The sequence below is a fragment of the Coptis chinensis genome, chromosome 1 (assembly GCF_015680905.1).
Source record: "Coptis chinensis isolate HL-2020 chromosome 1, ASM1568090v1, whole genome shotgun sequence".
NCBI classification, from domain to species: domain Eukaryota; kingdom Viridiplantae; phylum Streptophyta; class Magnoliopsida; order Ranunculales; family Ranunculaceae; genus Coptis; species Coptis chinensis.
The window spans coordinates 41,988,475-42,010,762 of NC_141456.1; the positions used below are offsets into that span (position 1 = coordinate 41,988,475).

The 22,288-nt window shown below is 37.1% G+C and overlaps 1 long non-coding RNA gene across 1 annotated transcript; it reads left to right on the plus strand.

Annotated features, from left to right (window-relative positions):
* Positions 1 to 5,128: 5,128 nt before the first annotated feature.
* Positions 5,129 to 21,685, plus strand: LOC147524080 (uncharacterized). Its single transcript, XR_015196865.1, has 2 exons — positions 5,129 to 5,464; positions 21,459 to 21,685. It is a non-coding gene; the product is annotated as an uncharacterized LOC147524080 (long non-coding RNA).
* Positions 21,686 to 22,288: the final 603 nt, after the last annotated feature.

Below are 22,288 nucleotides of genomic sequence, written 5' to 3' on the forward strand. Positions count from 1 at the left end.
GACAAGAAGTACACTTTCGTTGGGTGTTTCATGGAGAAGAATATGAGGAATTAAGTGATGATGATGATGCGGCGATGATGATGATGGCAATGGTGTTCAAATGGTAAATTTTGATGGGTTAGATGACATGATTGAAGATTTACAAGCTTCAACACATGTTGATAATTTGGAGCCTCACGTGGAACATGGGGAATCCGGAGATGATGATGCATTGAATGCAACAAAAGGTGAAGGTGGCTTTAACAACAATGGAGGAAATGTAGATCCATATGATGACCTTTTGAGGGAAGCACGCCAACCTTTGTATCCAGGTTGTAAGATTTCTAAGTTAGATTATCTTGTGAAATTGCTTCACTTAAAGATAATCAATCATTTGGAGTAACAAATCGTTTACTATGATTCTCCAGTTGATTAAAATTGGATTGCCTAAAGGTGAGACACTGCCAAAGTCTCATTACGAGGCGAAGACATTAATGCGTAACTTGGGACTTGGTTATATCTCAATACATGCATGCAAGAATGATTGCATGTTGTTTTGGAAAGAAAATGACAGTCTTCAAAATTGTCTCGAATGTGGGGAGCCAAGGTATAAAGTTTGTGAAGGTAAGACTAAAAAAATACCACAAAAAGTGTTGCGTTACTTTCCACTTAAACCAAGGCTCAAGAGGTTGTTTATGTCGAGGGTTACTGCTGCAGATATGAGATGGCACAAAGAAAAACATGATCGGGAGGAGAATGTACTCAGGCACCCAGTGGATTCTCAAGCTTGGGGCGATTTTGATAAGGAACATGAGTGGTTTGCCAATGATCCTCGCAATGTTCGCTTGGGTCTTGCAACTGATGGATTTAACCCATTTGGCAATATGAGTAGCCAATACGATTATGTGGCCTGTAATGGTGATACCATATAATTTACCACCGTGGAAGTGTATGAAAGAACCGTTCACCTTCATGGCGTTACTTATTCGGGACCTTCATCACAGGAATGATATCGATGTTTATTTGCGACCTTTGATTGATGAACTTAAAGAGTTGTGGAAAGATGGGGTAGAGACTTATGATGCATTGGCAAAGAAAACATTTCGGTTGCATCTTTGCGGTGTTATGGACTATAAATGATTTTCCCGCATACGGTAATTTATCTGGTTGGAGTACCAAGGGCAAACTAGCTTGCCCTAATTGTAACAAGGATACAGATTTCCATGTATTTGAAGAATGGACGAAAGTTATGTTATATGGCAAATCGCCGCTTTTTCTACCGTTAAGGCATGCTTGGAGAACTTCGTGGCAAACAATTATTTGATGGAAATAGGGAGGGCAGGTTGCCACCTAAAAGAGTTGTCTAGGGATGAATTGTTATCACAAGTGAACTATGTAGAACCCTTCAGAAATTTGGAAAGCCTAAAAAAAAAAAGCGTACCGAGATGGAGTTGAACTGGACAAAGAAGAGCATATTTTTTGAGTTACCGTATTGGGACACTCTTAAGCTGCGACACAACCTTGATGTTATGCATGTTGAGAAGAACATTTGTGACAATGTTGTGGGGACATTGCTTGACCTAGATAGCAAAACAAAAGATTAAGTAAAAGCTCGATTAGATTTGGCCGCATTGGGTATAAGAAAGGAGTTGCATTTAATCCCAAGAGGTGATAAGTTTGTAATGCCCCCGGCATGTTACACATTGTCATCTTCAGAGAAAAAATCTTTTTGCGAGTGGCTGAAGTCGGTGAAGTTTCCTGATGGCTATGCGTCTAACATTTCTCGATGTGCAAATGCTAAAGATGGTAAGATAATAGGAATGAAAAGTCATGACTGTCATGTGCTCTTGCAACAACTTCTCCCGATTGCAATACGTGGTTTCTTGTCGAAGGATGTAGCCATTGCATTGGTTGAGTTGGGCCTGTTCTTCAAAGAGTTATGTTGCAAGACGCTAAAATTGGAAGTGCTTGAGAAGATGGAAAAAGACATTGCAGTTATACTTTGTAAGCTCGAGCAAATATTTCCTCATGCATTTTTCGATGTAATGGTTCATTTGGCTGTCCACTTGCCGCGTGAGGCGATACTTGGAGGACCAGTGCAGTATAGGTGGATGTATCCTATTGAAAGGTAAGGCATATGACTTGCAATTCATTTAATGTGAAATTAGCATTTTAAAGTTAAAAGTTTTATTATACATTAATCATACATGTGTGATTTGTAAATAGGTATCTACACACGCTAAAATAATACGTTCGAAATAAGGCTCGCCCCGAAGGTTCAATTGCTGAAGCATATGTTGACAATGAATGTCTCACGTTTTGCTCCATGTATCTTCAAGGAATTGAAACTCGGTTCAATCGTGAAGAAAGAAATTATGATGGTGGTAATGAGAATCAAAAAAGCAGGATTTGATGTTTTCACAGAATGTTCGACCATTTGGAGCTTATACAAATATCATTCTCGAACCAAAGGATCGAGACAAGGCTCATTACTATGTGTTGAATAATACTGAGAGGAGTTATCAACTTATTTAGAGTAAGTTCTACTGCATTTAACTTATCAATTATGTTTTATACATTTTAAGCCACTTTAAGTTGTTAAGTTTATGTGTTTGATATGCATGTAGTCAACACATGTGAGCTTCAAATGGAAAGCTCACATAACTTGCCCGAGAGACAAGAAATGTTGTTTCCTAGTTGGTTTGAAAAACGTGTAAGTGTTTGTATTGTTTATTTTAATGTTATTGTTATGAACCGAAATAATATGCTAATTATGCTTTACTGATTTGGTGTACATTTTTATGAATAGATGCAAATATTACGCAATGAGAACTCTCCTGAAGCTACCGATGAATTGTACTCATTGGCATGTGGACCTGATACACGTGTGAAACGTTATAGTGGTTGCATTGTTAATGGGATTAGGTTTCACACCAAAGATCGAGAGAAAAATCTTCGAACCCAAAATAGTGGTGTTACTGTAAAAGGAGAACACAAAGGAAAAGAGACTAACTTTTACGGTATTTTGACCAATGTTTTTGAAGTCAGTTATCTATTCGGGAAGAGAGTTTATCTTTTCAGATGTGATTGGTATGATGTTGGTAATAGAAAGACAGGGATACAAACGGATAGTTTTTTCACTAGTATTAATACCTCTAAGACGTGGTATAAAGATGACCAGTTTGTCTTAGCCACACAAGCATGTCAAGTTTTTTACGTCGATGATGCCAAATTGGGTAGTAGTTGGCAAGTTGTGCAAAAGACAAAGCCTAGAAATGTGTTTGATGTTCCAGAGAGGGAAGAAGAGATTGAAGCAGGAGAGGCGATGAGGCATATCAGCGGGGAGGAGCATCTGAGGGATGGATTTGGATAATGTCCAATATGATGAAACACATGAAGCTAGTAGCAGCGGAATCCAAAATGAACCTATAACACCCATACAACTAAATAGAGATGATATGGACCCAAATGAAGTTGATGCCAGTGAGGTCGTGACTGCTATAGAAAGTTGCCTTCATGACAATACCATTGTTGATGAGGAAACTGATGAAGAGGATGATGATACATTAATGGATTATTGTTCAGAGGAAGAAGCTGTCATATCGAGTGATGATGACACGGACGTAGATTGAATATTTTTTTAGTAACTTCATTATCCATTTTGTTATTGAATGGAGAGCTTTATCTTAGATTTTATCTTGTTTTTCCATTGAGTAGAATTACTATATCAAACCTGATTTTTCTAGCATGTGTTTCATTTTTGGATATGTTGCATACTATATTAAACCTGATTTTTATCATTCATGAATTCTTTCTTTCATATTCATGCTATATCTGTTTCTATAGTTATGGTACCTGGTCTAAATCGACCCTCGAGGGCACAATCTATTTCACAACCTCAGTCTGTGGTTAACGAGGTGAATGGTTCGAGTGTCGGTAAGATTATAATTAATGGTTTTGTGTAATTCGTTGGTTAGTTCAAATAAAATGTCGTGGAAGCTCATACTTTTTTTATTTAACAGCTCCATTTAAGAAGAAAAGAGGCAAGAAATTTTGTGAATCGAGAAAGTCATAGACTACAAAGGCGTTCTCGGGTCGAAACCGAGGGATAGAAATTCAACCAGGTAATACTAGACCCGTGGGGAAGTGGAGTGCTCAATTTGTCGGGGAGATTGGCCTAGTTGTTGCGTCGACCGGTCCTCTTCTTGGCCATGATTGGAGTAAAGTGGGAGAGGAAGTGAGAAAACCATTACGTGACCGTGATTCGGTAATGGAGTTTTATGTTTTAGCTATATGATATACCATAATTATTTTATGTAACTTTAAACTACATTTCTTGTTAGGAAAAATTGGATGTGGATATGCACCTTCCACATGTGAAGTCTGTTGTGGGCCTTAAATATAGGGGCACGCGTTTAAGAGGATTTAGGTGTAATCTTCACAAGCATTATAGGAGTTTCAGAAATGATGGAGTCGCACGATCACACCCTTATAGTGGCTTGGCACAAGAAAAATGGAATGCATGTTGTGATTGGTTTAGAAGAGAAGATTTCAAGGTAATATACTTTATTGTGCTAATTATAGGAAACTGCTATGTATTGAATTATACTTAAGGGTTGTGTTGACTTCTTAAAGAAAAACTACATACTCGTTGTAATTTTATGTTTTAGCTTGGTCTGTTTTTCTATTTGGATGATGTAGAGAGTACTTAATTTATTGGATTTTGAATGAGTTCAATTTAATGTTTTTGTTGGCATTATTTTTGATATTGTATTCATTTTATTGCAGAAAATTAGCGAGCAAAATTCAAATAATCGGAAAAAGCTCGAAACAAACCATTGTGGTGGTTCAAAGTCATTCCTAGGATACTTGGAGGAATCTGTAACTTTCTTTATTTACATACATTGGGTTGCTTTTTCGCAGTTTGATATTATTTGAAGTAAATTATAAAGGGATATGTTTTCAAATCTTTACAAGTGACTGACGAGACTTCGGGAACCTATTGGAAAGATAGAATTCTATCGTCGAACCCACTTTAGCAGTAGTAAAGGGATGGACTAGTGTCATTCTTGAACAAAACTATGTAAGTAAATTTATTTGTACCTAGCTTTACCATGGTGTACTTATAGTTCGATATATTTATGGCCAATTTAAACTTATAGGACCGAATGCGACAACTTAAAGCCGAGTCTGAAGTAGAAGGCGCTGAGCCAAAGACTGAGGATGAAATTTTTATTATAGTATTGGGTGTAAGGTCTGGATACTCCCATGGCCTTGGGCATGGGGTCCTGCCAAAGTCATCTAGAAGGCTGGCATCCCTTCATTTAGAGGAGGAAGTGCAAAGGAGGAGGGCTGAGGAAGCTGAAAAGCTTAACGAGGAGCTCACTGCTGAAATGATATCTCAAAGAAGTAAAATAGAGGAGATGGCGGTTCGTCAAGCTAGGTTTGAGGCTTGGATGTTGCAAGTCAATGCTGGTTCTTCATGGTACGTATGAACTGTTTGTATTAAATTGATTGGTTGCATGCCTGATAGAGTAACTCCTTTTGAGATGTTTTGTGTTAGTTGTCATAACTTTGGTAAGTTATTACAGTTTCAAGTGCCTGGGTTATATTGTTGGATTTCTTTGGTTACATGATTGCTTTGTTTCTATGAGTATTTCCGGACCCAAATAATGTCCTTTATAGATTTATGGGGAAGAGGGGAAGTTGGACATATCTTGAGTGTGATTTATACTTGTCTGCGAGAACTGTATGTGTATCCTTTTTCCTCGAACTTTTTTCTGTATTACCTTATAATCTGTCTTCTATTCCCAGAAATAACTTGACACCACCTACTTACTAACAAGCCTTGGTTAGTGGGAGAGATAGGGACTACAGTGATGAAGAGAGGGTGAGGAGGATACTGACGAGAAAATGAAAAATAAACAAGAAAATGAGATAAGGGGGGATGTCTTGGTATTGTAAGTTCATTCTAGACAATGTCAGTCCATCAATCTAGCTCTTAGTACTTGGTAAGTTGTTTTAATAATGTACTTATCAGTAGGATAAGGGGCCAAATTACATGCTCATTTGTTTTAGTTGGATCTGCTTTTACTAGTTAAATTTATCTCACTCGTGCCAATCAAACTTAAGTAGCAACTCTATTGTCAATGCTATTAAGAGTGTGCTGTCATTGGTTCCCTGCATAAAAGAATACTTCTTCATACATGATACATGTGAGTAGTCCTCGGCATAAGCGATGTCGAGAGATGGTGACTCTTTATGAAGTGCTTATAGGTCTAGTCTGCTCTAAAGAGAGTAAAGCCTAGTTTCGAGGCATGAGTGATGATGGTTATGAGACTCTTTACTCCCTACAAAATATGCAAATCCGCTAAAAGTCAGAGAGGCATGGCTCAAGTAGAGTTCTTGAACTAATAACAAATATTAGCTAGTTTTCATAATTCATAGGCCTACCCAACAAAAAGGCCCATAAGGTAGTTCACAATGCCTAATTTTGATGAAACTTTTAGCTGACTTGAGGTATGAGAACTTCGCTTCAGTGAGGCTTTACTTTATGATTAGATTAGGATTCGATCCCACTGTCGCTACTCCCGCATCTCCTTTGGCAAAGACTTGATTATATGAATCATACTATTCGGCTCTCGTAGTTGAAGGGTGGACAAAGGAGGAATGTACATATGTACGTTAGGGAATAGTAAGAGTGAGATACCTCTTCTTGTTCTAGTTTAGGTACATATGTACAATGTGTTTCTGTGTTCACGAAGTTTGAGGAATGGGAGGTTGAGCGGATTAGAGAAAATAGATTTCTTTGTAGCTAGTAAGGACAGGGCATATCGTCTATTGGTTGGAAGTGGGATAGAGCATGCAAGAGATTTTTATCTTGAGGATAAGAAGTTTGCTACTGTAGGGTTCTATCCCTAAATATGGAATTAGAACATATTACTTCTATATATCACTTCCTTCTTTGAGTATGTTATCTTCACTTGCTTAATTAATTGTTATTTATCTAAGGGCAGTGTCCTCTCGCCCTATAGTTGATGTGTTGTCGGTTAGCTACGGATCTTTGGCTCACTCGGGTCGATACTCACTCTACTCATCGGTGAGTCATCACTCTACGCTAATTCCTATTTTCCTCTATAGGAGCAGTAGAAGACATGATCTAGTATAGTATATGGTTTGTATGTCTAAGATTGTCTTTGTTTTAGTATTATAATTAGTTCAGTATAGGTCCCTTGTGTTGCTATGCGAATGAAGAAAATATTGCTATCTTAATATCTACGATTATCTGTCAAAAGAAGGAGATTTATTTAAACCTCTTCTTTTTTTAACAAGCTAGAGCCAATTAGACTGCCTTAGAAGTAAGCCCTCTTTCTATCTTGCGAGGGGACTTGCCCGTGTTAAGCATTTCAAGGAAGTCCTATACTATCTACTATATTCTTATAACAAGATAGATTTCATTATATCTTCTTTGTTGGTCCCCTGTAAGGTAAGAATAGATTATACCAGGTATGAATGTATTAGATTGGGTACCTAGGGGCAGAGCTTAGTAGAGAAAGAGAGGCTTATTGTTAGAGTACTTACTTAACTATCCTCTTAGTCCTATTAAGGATGCTTCATGCACTACCTATAGACGGGCATAACTACCGGTGAAGCGAAGTTCCTCCCGGAAAAGGGAGGGCGTAACATCTAAGAGTATGATCTATACTTTTCTATTTTGATAGCTCAATAGTTAACTAATTAGTCCTAACGAGGAAGGCCCGATAAAGTTCACTATCTTTACTGCCCAGGAACGTTTAGTGGTCCATAAGAAGGAGACTAGTAGCTTTTCGGCCTTGATCTATAGGGCTAGTTGAAGTTTATCCTTGGTGGGAACCGCAGTCCTTGTCCATGTTGAAGCTGTTGATGGCGATACCGCTCAACTACTGAGATGCTTTAAAGTCGACATAGGGGGCTAGACAATTAGCGAGAATTTAGATGGATTGTCTCCTTGGGAGAGTTTTAATACCAAACCCTTAGTCATTTGGACCGAAAAAGGTACTACACTATTTTTTTTAAGCGAATTCTTCTAGGAGGAAGACATATGTCTGCAGGCGCTTTTTTTCTTTTCGGTCTTGGCTCGGCTTACTATTTTATCTTTTTTTTTTTTACAGGAGAGACTTTCTAGAGTCCCTCAAAGGGAGCAAATCGAAGGCGGTTTACGATCTGCCGAGTCCTTCAACCGCCCTTTTTCTTGTTAGGCTTGTACTAATGAGTGGTAGTTCCTTCTCGTACTTCGTGAATGTCTATCCCGTCTAGAGCTTGGCTAGACACGGACTAGACTTAGCTCTTGCTTGTGATGTACCTTGAATACCTAGGGAGCCCGTATCCAAGCTCCGTGGCTATTTGTTTCTAGGAGTAGGGGAGACCACACTGGACATGATGTTCGGTAAAATTTCCAAAGTAGAATTTCCGTCCATGTCAAGTATGTCGACGGGGACGGGAATTCTACTGAAAAGAGGGACGGAAAGAATGTGAGTGGCGTTCATGTTCGTGCTTACCTCTTTGGGCTAATCTACCCGACCTTGCCTCGAGGCGGAGCAGGTCTTTCATTCGATATGCTCATACGGGGAGAAGCGGACTATCATGATTGATTCGACCAGGCCGGATCATGACATTGGGGACCATTATGGGCGGGAGTAGGATACTTTACTGCGGGTGGAAAGAAAGATGGAGGGCTTGCTGCCCGTGGTCTTCTTTGGTGCGACGTGACTATTTCGAGTGGTGAATTAGGTAGTGCATATGGAGGATATGGTGGTAGCAGTTTGGAGGAGGTTACAATAGGGGAGAGACTTCTCTAGGATACTCAAGTCGCTATGGCGGAAGCTATGGTAGAGGTTACGATTTAGGGAGTGCTTATGGTGGAGGAGCGAAGGTTATGGAGGATATGGGGTAGTGGTCGGCTGGTGGTTATGGTACCATCTATGACATCTGGTCTTGGAAGTGGCTATGGTGGGTAATCGGAAGCTCATTTTATGGCAATAGAGGGGGCTATGGAGGTGGTGGTAGTGGTCGATATCATCCCCTATGGAAGATAGGGCCCCGTTTTTTTTTTTTGGTTTGGTAGCGAGGTTTTATAGAGGTCCCCTACCCCTTTTATTAAAATTAAAATAGATTATAGTTTGTTACATTCTCACTCTCATAAAAGAAATGGGACGTAACTCTGTAGCTAATTTGTGTACAATTGTACATCTAGAGCATCGGCTAGCTTATTAGGTTTCGAATTACAAGTTTCGAAATATTGACAAGGTTTCTATTTGTTAAAATTCGAAATATTGACATTCCAGTTTCCCTCTTCGATGTTAACTCTTTTTCCCAGCCAGACTACCCGAGACAAATCACCACTTTGCCACTTATGTCGACTAAGCCCACGAGCTCTCCTTTTGCAGGTAGTGGCTCCGTTTTGTGACCCCACTCATGTAATATTGTTCTTTGAACATGTCAAATGAAGACTCTGTTTGCCTCTTTTCTCTAGCAGGTCCGTTCCACTGATGTAGTGCTTCCTCCTCATTTTCTTTAATATCAGCTTTCTTTCCAGCTTTGTGAAGTTCCTTCATTATCCAGCAATCAACCTTTATCATTTAGGTAGTGTCTAGAAGGCTGGGGTCATTTTTTTCTGTTTTTTACTAACCTTCCCACTTTTTGATGATATTCCTTGATGATGCGGCCGTGTTGTTGTCTCTCTTTGTTCTGTTCCCTCATCTTGTTGTCTTTGATGGTATAGTCGAAAGGTTGACTCTGTTTTTTCCCCTTGCTGCAATAGTACCTTTTGCCTCATGTCATCTGCAGTTTCTACCACTCCTTTTTGTAAGTCCTTACTGTTTTCAGGAGTGCTCGAGCATCTGCCTATAGTCTTGCTTTTATCTTTCCTCTCATTCAGTATTTTTACCTGTTGTATTGTTTGACTCCCTCCCTTCATAGGCTCTGTGCCCTTGTTTAATAACGGTACTCTTTTTTGGTTCTAACCCAGATAGCTTTTCTTTTTCCATTCTATTCATTCCTTTTTCTGTTTGCGTCTCATCTGCTTCCTTATCTCCCATTCCTTTCTTTGTTGAGTTCTCCCCATTATCTTCGCCACGCTTGCAACTCACTTTGTGTCATCTGTTCCTCTTGTTGATTGCTCTCCTGATCTTTATTTCGTAACTCTTTCCCACCAGCAGTCTGTTCTTCTAGTGCCGCATCTACCCTTGAGTTTCGACTCTTACATCGATGTTTCTTACTAGGTGTCTGCCAACCAGTTTAATTAATATTGTGAACTTCATGTACCTCATTGACCACTTCCTTTCCTTTTTAGTGTCTGTATTTTCGTGAATCAACTTGTTGCTCAGCTTCAGTTTGAGGTTTCTGTATCCATACCTTTGTAGTACTGTCTTCCTCCCTTTTTTTTGGACAACTGTGATCAGTGTGGCCAAAGACTTCACAACACATACATCTCGGGGGCTTCCAGTTGTATTCAAAGGAGACTTTTTTATGCTCTCTCCTCGGTCCAAGATGGCAGGTATATCAATTTGGATACGGGCACTTGGTATCAATCTCTACACAAAGTCTCGCATAAGATGTCCTCGACATATTCTCTGTTAGCCGATCAGTGAACATTGGTACTCCGATAGCACATCCTACTTGGCTGAAACCTTTTTTGTTCCACATTTCCATTGGCAACCCTTTTACTACAACCCAGATAGGAATGGTTTTGAGTTCACGTGTTTCTGCCTCCTCAAAGAGCTTCCATGGCCTCACTACAAACAGGTGGCTAGCTATATGAAACGATCCAATATCTAGTGCTTCTTTCCTGTCATTATCATTCTGAAATTTGAATGTGAACATATTGTCTCCATATGGTTTCATCACAAAGTTTTTAACTCTCCACGTACGACTTACTGTTTCCTTGACGAAGTTAAAATTCAGCCTTTTGCCAACAAACGAACCAACAACAAGGTTTTCAAACCTTTTATTGACCTCTAAAAATTGAGAGCTGTTCACGTGTATTACTTGTTTACCATTCACAATCGCAGGAGGAATATATGAGAGTTCATCAGCACCCACTGCCTTATTGCCAATGATCTCAGCCCATGAACTCTTCTTTATATGCGGATTCGATGCATCCTCCTTTATTTGTTCTTTCGCCTTGCTTGAATCTGATGACGAGGAGCCCATCAGGTCTGGTGGCTTCGTTGTTTCTTCACATCCTTCAGTACCGCATAGCATTAAGCCTTCATGGTTGTAGCCAGCAGCCGCCAACAAGTCCTTTGCGGCTTGTATTAGCTCTTCCACAGTTTTGTTGTTGATAAACCCCTCAGGTATATCTTCATTGTTGCCCACTCCTAATACATCCAAGAGTTTTTTCTGGACATATTCGATCTGATGTCCTTCCTTGCTAGCATCCAATTCCATAGATGCGCTATTCAGAGTACCTACTTGGTTAGCTTCCTTTTGTAGATCCGACACCACTTCCAGATCTTGACCTTGTTTCGTCGAATCCACGTCCATATCATGATCTTGTTCCTTCTGTTGACACGAAACCTCACCTTCCATATTTCGAATTTGTTTTTCTTCATGAACAGTACCGATTTGGAGGCTAGAGTTTCTAGCTTCCTTTTCCTTTTCACACAGATGTCTTCTGAGTTTTTCCAAAGATCCTTCCCCATAATTCAGCCTCACATAATTCTCTATATCATCCTCATCAGATGAAATATCTTCTTCCTCATAAACCCTAGTTGGAGAGTTAGGGTTTGCTCCTGCAAAACCTCTAAAATCGTGTGTATTTTTCTGTTTTTCCATAATTTTGGGTTAAATTACGAAAATACCCCTAAGAACTTAATCACCCCTTATTTGCCACCATTAAAGCAAAAAAGCAACTTTGTTGGCCACAGTGTTCTTAGTTATGAGGTGCAACTGCAACAAGCAAGGCTTAATGTCATTTGAGTTGTAGCTTGAAACAATTTCACTCATGTATTCTAGCCTGGGAAGGTTTTCCATGTTTACCATTTTTCTCCGGTTACTTTTAGAGAATGGTTTTGCGATTGGTTGCTGCTTTCCTTTGAAGCTTATATTTTTCTTCGATGGAAAATTCACTAAACCATTTTTTTCCTATCTTTTCGTTTTTTTTTTTCTTGTTTCAAGACCATAATGCAATGCCTTGCCATCTGTTTCCATTCGCGGTAGGTGTATTGGATATTTTACTAGATTGCGTGGGACTTATTCTTTTTAGGTTATGAGGATGTTGGGTTAACTTTTTTTAAGTGTAATGCAATTGTTTTGTGGACCATATTATATTCAACTTGGGTTTACGCCAAGAAATATTACAAAGTGGGTAGCTCCATTATGTGATCTTTGGTTTTTTTTGTTTCTGCGTATATATATATCTAAAAGTAGTACTTGCAAATTTTGCTTTGGAAGGAAGCAACAACAAAGTACAACTGATAATGTATGTCTCACAAGCATGTCCTATATCCAATGGGACCCCAGTTTGACCACATAAAAATATTTCCCATGCATTGATTACTTGCATTTTTGCTTCAATCTTCTTTTAATTTGGATAATTATACTTACTAATGTCTCTTTTCTTTTCCAATTCACTATACCAAAATAGGACATACCTAACGGTCAAAAACCGTTACTAAAAATATTTGTAACGGTTTTTTCGTCCAGATTTGAAGGCGTTGCTAATTGTTATTAATATTAAACGGCGGTTGAACCGTTACATAATTATTTATTGTAACGGTTTTTTCCATAACTAAAAATATTTGCTAACGGTTTTCTTTGTTCAATTGTGTTACTCTTTTGTAACGGTTTTATAAAGTTAGTAACGCTTTTTTGTGTTACTGACTTATAAAATTTGTAACGGTTAATTTTCTTTTGGTAACGGTTTTGCTGCTTCGTAAGTGTTACTCATTGCAAAGATTCGTTACGGTTTTCTACCGTTACAAAACTATTCCATATGTAAAAAAAATAATTTCCCCTAAAACCACCATTTTTGGGAGACTACTGAACCTGTATAAAGATGCCCCCACTTATTGGGTATTCTGCAATCGTCCATAACATAAAGAAATCTCACAAGTACATTCAATCACATAATCTTTTATTAAAATAACATCACCACCTTTTTTTTTTCATAAATAGGACTTGCCACGAATGAAATACACATTGTTTTCCAATAAATGGGACTTGTTTTAAACTCAAGCTCTCAAACGCGTCATTTGTACGGATGTCCCACCTTGAGTTGCAAGCATCAGGGGATGACTTTGGGATGGTATCATCAGAAAAGTCCCTTTCATCATATACACCAATAAAAATAAATAAAAGATAGTCAGGCAATAGAAAACAAATATGTATAGATATATACTTATATCCTATTCTTAAGTAGTAGCTCCTTATACTCAAACTACGGAATTCAGAAAAGAGAATATGGTAGCAGACTAGTAGCAATAGAAGTATAGTATAGACATGAAAGTTTATGTAACGCCCCAAAACCCTATAACCTTGTCAGACACCTTGACGAAAGACATAAAAATTTCGGCAAAATCTCCTTTGTATTTTCAACATTTCATAGATATAAATCCTGTCATAACCTGAAAATCAAATAATATACTTCCATAACATATATTAAAACCTCAGACCTCAGTTGTAAACCCACCTACTCAAATATATATTGATTCATAGAACCAGCTACTTAACCATCTCGACCAATGCCAGTTAAGTCAAATAACCAATTCTCGAATCAAAAAGACACCACAAATTATATACCAAAATTAAAATGAAAACAATATATACATCACTTCCACTTATATCAGTGTTATACACCTCTATTAGTTCCAATCAGAGATACCACACTTCAAATATATATACATCATACTTTCATACTACTCACATACCCATCTTCCAAAACAAAACTCGTGAATATTCCAACATCCGCATACAATTGTCACATATGAAACGAAAGAAAACCACACAAGGACCTTACCTTTCATTAACTGCTAGGTCCCCCTGTTGTTGTTTCTACATCTACGTTCCGAACGCTTAAAGCTAGTTCCTCACTTTCGGAGGCATTTTAGTTCCTTATTCCTATAACAAAATAACTGAAGTAACATATACGCGATTATACACAATAACTACATTTAACATTACTTTTACCTTTAACCAAGTTAGTTTCATAGGGTAGACATAACACAAAAAACCAGTCCAATCAACACAAAAAGTCAGAACCAGCACATTCACTTGATCAAAGACAAAGTTCAAACCATGCTTGCTCAGTCAAAACCCACAAAATAATTACACCAAAAGAAATGACACTATCATGCTAGCCTATTCATGATTATGCAAGTACAAGGTCAATCTAAATCAAAGTGTCTACACAGAATAATATACTCACCATGCCATGCTTGGATTTCTTTTCCCCGAAAACTTTCATCTGCAAATCACCGCCACCGATAATACATAATTTCTATGTATGCATCATTATTGGTTTTTAAATAGTTCCCTTAAGAAAAGCTAAAATCAGCTCAATGATCCAAGAAAAAAAAGCACTACACCATTAAGATTTTAAATCTACTATAAGCGACTAGAAATGTATAGTAACAATCTCCAAACATAACAACTGTACCTTGAAAGATCTTTCCATTTATTTCAACCTCATATGACTCCATGACCTCCTGGATTATTGCAGCGCCGACTTCACACAAACCTACATCTATTCCAGCTTCCTTCAGGATATAAGAGAAACACCACATAACAGATATGATGTATGGACATTAATGTAGAGCAGAATAAATTACGACACATGAGCATATTGTTGTCATTAACCTTAATAATTACCATCCATAATACTAAAATATGCAATGCAATTTACTTTCAGAGCTAGAAACTAGAAGAAGAAAAGGCACTACATACTAATTCCAAGTTCATATATGCATTCATTGTACAATGATACATCTAAAACATATAAAACAGAAATGGGTTGAGTGGCTAAGGTTTTATATACTAAAATGTTAGTTGCTTTTTTTTATGTAACATTAATTAAGTAAGTAAATATGCAAGGATGAGATGATTCTTTAAGTGTTCAAGAAGAATTCATTGCAAGATCAAACATTATCAACCAATGTAGAATTGTATGCAAAGACTGTAAAGAAATGGGATACCTTAATTCCAGTATTGGTTGCCTCTCGTGATGCCTTAAGTAACGGATCAAACATCGGATTAAAAGCTACTGTAAATGCCCAATCAACTATATGTCCTGGAAACATTAGGAATAGAAACAATGATATTTAATTTAAAAATAAAATATCTAATTGCCCAAAAAAAAGTAAAACCCCTAAATACATGTTTAGCCTTCCTTTGATTAGGTCCGATTAGCAATGAAGAAAACTTTTGCCACATAATCACGATAGATCGCTACAAGAATATAGCCTCACCTCAATTAGATGAACTATGAGAATTAATAATGGATGTCGACACATAAAAAGTATAACATCTCATATAGAAAATAGAATGTCTCATGAGTTCTTTGTACTTCGAATTTTTTCTTTTTAATACAATTACCCTTAGCAAAAAAAAAAAAGAATGTCTCATGAGTTGTTTCCTTGGATTAGTTTGGGATGGTGTCAAATGGATTTCAATATGATAAGTTAACGAGTAGTTAACAAAGAGAAAAACAACCAAAGAACGAGTAATTTCAATATGATAAGTTAGCTTGGTACATGTCCGAAGTCTCCACGACTCATCAGGCGCGACTTTTTAGTCACAACTGCTTTAGTTCCTTTTGGAGGAAACTTACTAATAAGCCTTTCAAATAAGGATCCAAGGGGGCTCCACGTCCTAGCCACCACTCCAAAGGAATGGCGCCAGCGATGTTGCCAAACCGGAAAATAGGAGTTAAGAAAGTAAAAGCCAAAGACAGTCAGATCTAGTGAGGAGCTTGAGTTAAAGGCTGCAGAAGTTGAAGATCAGTTATTGTGCAAGGGTTTAATAAAACTATATATGGTCACCACATAACGCGGTATGGCCTTAAACTGCTTTTCGTCACACGTTCTTAAAAGAAGGACAACTTACTTGGACTGAATATCAAAACAAGGATAGTTACCAATCAAAAGAATATAAATCTTGTATACATATATATATATATATATATATATATATATATATATATATATATATATATATATATATATATATATATATATATATGTGGGTATATGAAGAGCGTGATTAGTATTAGTCTCTAGTCTGCAGTATATACACTTTACTGAATTAAAACCCAAGAAAGCAACAAACATTTACTTAATCAAAATCAAATCTATGAGTCTATAGTAAACAAAAGATCCATATGCAAATAATGAAGAATAGCTAGCGGTGAAAAAAAAAATAACAATAAAACTTTTAATGGCTCTCATGTTTGAACTACTAAACTAAGGAATCCCGTACCTCCAATGAAGTAACAACAACTTGATAATAGGTGAATGTAGTGGGAGAGACCTCCATTTATAGTAGTCCTTCCAACATCTCAATTTGCATTGAGATTGGAATTACTTGGTTCTGCATATTTATTTCAAAAATAAATTAACATGTTAGGTAGCATCCAAATATAACTAACATGAGTTCTCGTAAACTTATTCCTTGGCGGTAGCCTATATCAAATTGTGACAATATGACATGCACTTGACTATGCACTATATTCAAGATGCCTGAGTAACAATGTCAAACCATCACTAATACTATACTGTCAGCCTATATGCAACTCTAAATACCACAAACTAATATAGTCTTTGACTATGTGAGTGCATTCTATTAAATAAGCTAGCGAGAAGGATATGACAAATAAGCATCTTAAGCGAGCATACTCTGCGTCCCACGAGAAACAAGCCTCATTGTCCAACTAATATTTTTTAGAGGAAAAGCAACCTGAATATATCTACATTAGGCCGATAATTAATATACTACAAGCTAATTCATATGACTCAACGTAATTTGCCTTTATTTAGCTTATTGATGCTTCCAGTCTTGTGGTGTTGTATTGACCGCTATCATTTCAACTGATAGGTCCTCCAAGCGACCAAGCTACATATATTTCACAAATGTCTTCTCCCGTCATTATCTATCATTTGTCATCCATCCAATTCCAATGTAACTGCTATTTCATATCCCGATCTTTTCAACCTAGTTGCAAAAGAAATTGAAGGGATCATAAGCGAATAATGATTGATTTGGCCAACCTCGTCTTCTCTACACTTGTGAATATAGCTTGGCTTTCTATGCCCCTCCCAGCAATCCTCTTCTGGTTGTTCTACTATCAGCCATTTTTTTCTTGTACCTAAATCCTTCACATTAGGCAGCTATGGTCTATATTCTATAACCTAAGTTTCAAGGCTTAGGAAAAGGTTGATGAAACAAATATGATGGGGTATTCTATAGTGTAAACACGTCTGGCAAACTGTCGCCACTAATAGGGATAACTAGTATTAACACCCCTACTAATAGTATAATATGACGAAATAGTGATATAGAGCCTCTAAGATGCAGTGATGCACAATGCAGTGAAGCACGGATAGCAATACCAACTAAAATTTAGGGGTAAATAATATATTGTAACTTCGAAGTAACAAATGTTGCTCCTTTGTCTTGATCAAGGAAAATCTCATTTTCTATATCTGAGTAGTACACATCATACTGAACTAACACATGTACTAATCTAGGATAGGTGGCAGCACAGTGAGAAGTTCACTGAGCCACTGAGGTACAGTTGGCAAACATTTTGAGGTAATGGGAACAGGATGAAGGGAAATTTAAGACTAAATCCCCTTAAAATCATAGTACAACAATTAACTAAGCCTTGTCCATAACAGTTCCCAATTGAACCCCTCCATTATTGCTGCTGCCCTCCTACAGCTCCTCATACTGATCCATGGTACATCCACTTAAGAGCAACTACAATCCAAGTGATCACCTCGTCCTCTCCTCTCCTCTTCATCATAATTCTCCCAATATTTTCCTTAGTCTATACCTTCCTTCTCCTCATTTCATATTTGAATATGTAATTGAACCTTACTTTTCTCTTAAGATGTGTAGATAAACTTTTTGTGTGCAAAAGTTGCGGGGAGGGATTTAATCAAACATCAAAATTAAAAGGTGGATACCATGTAAAGTGGTTACCTGTTTTGCCTTCTCAAATTGCCCACACTTCACATATGCATTTATGAGTGCCATGTAAATATGCTTCAGAGTTTGGAACTTTAGCAGACTGCATTACTTCATAATCTTTGCAAGGTGTTCAATATTTATTAATTTTTGTAGTGAAGTATCCGCACCATATAGCATGTTCCGAGATCACAAAAGGCAAAATTACTATCCAAGGAAAGCGAGAAACATTTCAAAAAGACCACTACCGGTGAATTGAAGTGAGAAGAACATCATTTGATTTCTGCAATAGCAAAGGGTACATCGGTTGTTTAATAATACGGTTAAACAACTCGGGCCTGAACAACTAAGGACATCCAATACCTTAGAGACGAGAACTCGGGTTTAGGACCTAAGAAAAACCAATCAAATAAATGTATTTATTTACATGTCCTTTTAAAGATTAATCACGTTCCTTTGTTAATCTATCTTTGGGATCAAGGCAACTACTCTCATAGTAGTAGGTAGTGATAGATTTGTTAAGAAGCACATTTTGTAGCCTAGAAAGGGACCTCCACGGGCTTGTCAAATAATGGCGTTTTATTTTCCATATATGTTACTAATAAAGAGAAATAAGCGATCAAACCAAATTCATTCCGAGAAGTGGCATGGCAGACCAAGCATGTCGATCGAGGCTTATATAACAACAAAACAACCCGATGCTTGAGACCGGGGAGTGCTTACATGCCACCACACCATTCATACATATTACATCTGAATCCCCACATATAACAATTTTACATCACCTTATTAATTTTATTATAAGCATGGATAATAAGATCCTAATTTCCACAAATCATGCTCTAAGATCCCAAGAAAACAGCAACATCGTGATGTAAGCAACCATACTTAAATAACCTCGCACTAGAACCAAATTTTCAAATTGCTAAGGGGTGATATGAAGAACTTCGCCAAGCGCTTTGATCGTAGAATCACAGGCATGCATACTTCTGAATATGTGAATATACACAAGAATGTTACATTGGCTGCAATGTTTTCTCCCTCTTGTATCAACACTTTGCTACTTATTAAGCGGAAAAATGTTTACCAAGCCGCGGGGTGAGAAATGGAACGGAGGTAGAAGGTGCATGAAGCTAATGAAAGAAGAGTTGGTGGTAGGAAACTTGTGTGGGAGTGTTTGGGAAGTCTCTAAATGATTGTTTATTAGGAAAGACATAGTTGCCACTATATTGGCGGAAAAAAAATTCGATCTTGGGTACCGAGGGAGAGCATAGGAAATATGCCCATTGTGTAATTGCATTTTCAGTTACTAGATAAGACTTTATATCCTGAATTCTACTGATTGAACCTCGGATCTTTGTCTTCGCAATGTTGAACAAGATGAACAAGAGGCTAGATCAACAATTGCCACGATTCTGCTCCCTCTTTCTCATACCACAAAACACCAGCTTTAACATCATGTAACAGCAGTCTCGAACACCACTAGTAATGTCATATGGTGCGTTCTTATTAAGTTAAAACTTCTGGATGAATTCTTTCAAAACTTCAAACCCTTAGCCAGATAGCATTAGATTTCAAATCATCGGACTGTTGTGTTTAGTCATCGTATGTGGAATATAACAACTAATCAAGTATGTTAACATAAGGCCCACAAAAAATTCAACATCAGCATTATCTTCTATGTGTGAAAATGTTTCTTAGATGGTATACAGATAATATACCTTGACAATATCTTGTTCACGTTAGGAGTTACTTATTAGGTAGCTGAAAGTCTGACAGTCCGGTTTCACGTCTGCACCTTTCATTTTACGGCTTTCTTCAGAATATAAGACTTATAAAGCGAAATTTAGTAATATCAGAAGTCAGAATGAAGAAATTGTTGAAATATACAAACATGTAAGTGAGAAAAACAAGTAAAGTGAACACTGAGTTGGACTTGTACTTAGCATACTCTAATGGTCTGTCTCTTCACAAGCTAGTAACCAAAACATAATTGAAAAGTAAACCGAGGCTCCTCAAGCACAAAGTTTAAATGTGTTATCTTCTTTAGTACCACATAAACTACTGGATCAACAAAACAATACCGGCAATTTCTTGAATAGTTAATGTAAACTTGCGGGGGATTGAGTATCCTAGTCGGTAAGGCAAATAGACCAACCCTAGCCAATGAAAATAAAGCCTAGTTCCAATAGGGCAGCAACAGCAAGAGAAGAAATAAGACAACTGCGTATTATTTAAACTACAAATTAGAAAATCCAAAGTTTCAATGAAAAACTAAATTCCAGAATCTAGACAACAAGATGGTTTTGCTTCGACAATCAGAGTTAATCAGCAAACATATACATTCTATTGCAAAATAAGTGTATACATTACACTTACATAAATATCTAAAAGAAAGCCACACTTAAACCCAAATTAAAGCTTATTTTCAATAAACAAATCCAATCACCACTCCACTAACAACAACAGCAAAAATAAAAAGATTGCTTACACTATTATCAACACGCTTGAAAAGAAACAAGAAAGTAAGTCCAACCCCAAGCTATTCAGCTCTTCACAGTTCCACCTGCACATTCCCAACCAAAGGTAAATTCATTATAATTTACGGTTTTCACAGTACTAAAATTGCACAAAAACTGAAAAGAACTCAAAATGCACCTTCATTTGAAGATTCCGACGATAGCTGTGGAGAGAAACAAAGGGCATAGACTCAATACCACAAACTACTAGGAAGAGAGTAATAAAAACAAGGAAAAGAGGAAATAACAATAAACACAAAATTATAAAATCACACCTTTAGTTATAACTGCAGTAACTAACACCCAAGTTAATTTCAAAATAAACATCTAGTAGTAGTGAGAAAACGCGGAAAAGAGATATTAGATGTAAAGTTGAAATCCATAGAAGAAGAAGACGAAGCAAGGAAATTACCAAAATAAGCGTTAGCGGCCAGTCTTTGACCCCCAAGAGTTGTTGTTGAGAGAGGCGATGAAAATTATAGGAGAGAAGGAGATGAGAAAGAGAGAAGAGCGTAATTATTTTATTCTTTCCCTCTCACCGAAAATTCTAATTTTGCGTCTTATTTTCAATTTTTCATAACCTTTACGATTTGTTTACGATTAATGGGCCGAAGCAAAAGTTTTAAAAACGTAACAAATTAATTCTCAAATGCAGTAAAATTAACGTAACACTTTATAAATTAATTTAACGCCCATAAAACGTTAGGAACCTAGTTACACTTAAAAACCGTTAGTTACTGAAAAACTTATGCGTTACTAATATCCTGTTTTGGTGTAGTGATTTGTTGTTTTTATCAGATTGGCAGATTGGTTGGCGGTATATTGATAAAGAAAACTTGGGTGGATGTTGTTCGAATCGGCAAATTATGGAAATTTGGCCAAAATCTTATTTTTTGAAGAACTAATATTATTTAGTTGATGGCTTTGAAGATTTTGTAATTCAGTATATTGGAAGAGACTAATTGTATGGATGCTCAAATAATGATTTTGGATGATCTTAATTAATAAAATATATTTTGCTATAATTTATTGTGAATGAATACATCTGATCGGTGTTTTTAGTTTAATCATAAATTGTATTGGGCAGGTTTATATAAATTGAAATGATTCAAAATAATGCGTAATACCTATTATATATATGAGTAAACCCATTTGCAATGCCGAGCTCGTTGTAAAAGAATTAGGGTCTTTGCAAATGTGTTTAAACAATTACCAACACATACATTTGGTGCGGCTAAAACCACTAGCGAGGGGTAGCTAAAAACACACTTTTGGCAAGCGCTTTTAGTAGCTAATGGTTTAAACCTTTTTGCGACAAAAGACCTAGGGGTAGCTAAAAACACACTTTTGGCAATGCCCTTGGCGCAGCTAATGGTTTAAACCTTTTGTGACAAAGACCTGTAGCTAATGCTTTGCTTCTTTTGTGACGCCAGAGGGTGCAACTAAAAGTAACCCTTTTGCAACGCTAGCCGGTGCAGCTAAAAAGAACATTTTGCAACGCCAATCGCTGCAAATAGTTTAAATATTTTAAAAATCATTTTAGTTTGGCAAAATACTTTAGCAACGCTAATAAAATAATAGCAATGGGACAAGGCGTTGCAATAACCTTCAAGCTTTTTTGGCGGCCA